Here is a 1,831-nt window from a genome sequence, read left to right as displayed (position 1 = left end):
GTTTCCACCTGAAGAAATCAGAAAAAGATGAACAAATGTAATTGTAAGTAATCAGAAGTATTCCAGCAATAAAATCAGAAAAGGTTTTAATGAAACAGAAGCCAAAGAAGAAAGAAAATATCAATAAAAATGCAGTTCTTTGAGATCAGTAAAACTGATAAACCCTTAGCTAGACCAATAAGAACAAAAAGAGAAGAGACATAAATTGACAATATCAAGAATGACAACATTGACAGCTATACAGGTTCTTCAGCTAGTAAAAGAAAAATAAAGAAATACTATGAAAAAATATTTTAGGTTGATATATTTTAAAACTTAAATATAAGGGCAAATACATTGAAAGATAAGAACTACCAAAGCTTAATCAAAAATAAATACATAGTGCTTGCTGCCGCAGCACATATACTAAAACTGGAATGATACAGAGAAGATTAGCATGGCCCCTGCGCAAGGATGACACACAAATTCGTGAAGCGTTCCATATTTTTAACACAAAAATATTCTACCACAGAAGTTCACACCATAATTACAGGGAATCAGAACAGTTCAAATTAACAAACAAGAAGAAAAAAGAAGAAACCCACGAACAATGAGAAAACAAAGAAACAACCCCCAACTGAAGGGAAACGAGGAAGCCTCGGGAAAAATGCTAAATAAAATAGAGGCAACTCAACTATCAGATAGTGAGTTCAAAACAATGATTACCAGGAAGTTCAATGAACTCACAAAGAGCTTTCAGAAATTAGAGGGAAAATACATAAATCTCACTGCAAACTATATAAACAAGAAAAAGGAAATAGAAACTCTCAACAAAAGTCAAGAGGAAATGAAGAATACAATTTCTGAACTGAAGAACACAGTAGAAGGAATGAAAAGCAGGATTGATGAAGCAGAAGATCGGATTAGTGAGCTGGAGGACAAAGTAGAAAACAGCATCCAGAAAGAGCAAGAAAAGGAAAAGAGGCTCAGAAGGAATGAGGAGGGATTAAGAGAAATGCAAGACAATATGAAACGTAATAATATCTGTATAATAGGGATACCAGAATGAGAAGAAGAAGAGCAAGGGATCAAAAACCTAGTTGAACAAGTAACGAAGGAGAACTTCCCTAATTTGATGAGAGAAAAAGTCACACAAATCCAGGAAACACAGAGAGTCCCAATCAAGAGGAACCCAATGAGACCCACCCCAAGGCACATCATAATTAAAATGACAAAATTTCAAGACAAAGAGAGAATCTTAAAGGCAGCAAGGGAGAAGAAGGAAGTAACATACAAGGGAGCCCCGATAAGGCTAACAGCTGACTTCTCACTGGAAACACTTCAAGCCAGAAGATAATGGCAAGAAATACTCCAGGTAATGAGAACCAGAGGTCTGCAACCAAGGCTACTATATCCAGCAAGGCTCTCGATCAAGATAGAAGGCCAAATAAGAAGCTTCCTAGACAAAAGAAGTCTAAAAGAATACACATTGACCAAACAAGCTCTGCAAGAGATTCTAAAAGGACTGCTTTAAGGAGGAGAGAAGAAAGAGAGAGAGAGAGAGAGAGAGAGAGAGAGAGAGGAACACACGTACATAAAAGACAATGAATAAGTACCTATCAATAATAACCTTAAACGTAAATGGATTAAATGCTCCAATCAAAAGACATAGAATAGCTGATTCGATAAGAAAAAATGACCCACATATCTGCTGTCTACAAGAGACCCACCTCAGGATAAAAGACCTACACAGGCTGAAAGTGAAGGGCTGGAAACAAATCTTCCAAGCAAATGGACAGGAAAAAAAAAGCCGGGGGTAGCAATACTCATATCAGACAAAATAAACTTCCAA

General features: G+C 36.4%; 1 non-coding gene across 1 annotated transcript; it reads left to right on the top strand.

The window, feature by feature from the left end:
• Window positions 1-381: 381 nt before the first annotated feature.
• On the top strand, window positions 382-488 carry LOC123825869. The gene has a single exon (XR_006786966.1). It is a non-coding gene; the product is annotated as a U6 spliceosomal RNA (small nuclear RNA).
• Window positions 489-1,831: the final 1,343 nt, after the last annotated feature.

The sequence above is a fragment of the Phyllostomus hastatus genome, unplaced genomic scaffold (genome assembly GCF_019186645.2).
Source record: "Phyllostomus hastatus isolate PE091 unplaced genomic scaffold, TTU_PhHast_1.1 phas_contig_65, whole genome shotgun sequence".
Classification (NCBI taxonomy): Eukaryota; Metazoa; Chordata; class Mammalia; order Chiroptera; family Phyllostomidae; genus Phyllostomus; species Phyllostomus hastatus.
The sequence above is the reverse complement of the archived record's forward strand: the minus strand, read 5'-3'. Positions and strand labels throughout refer to the sequence as shown.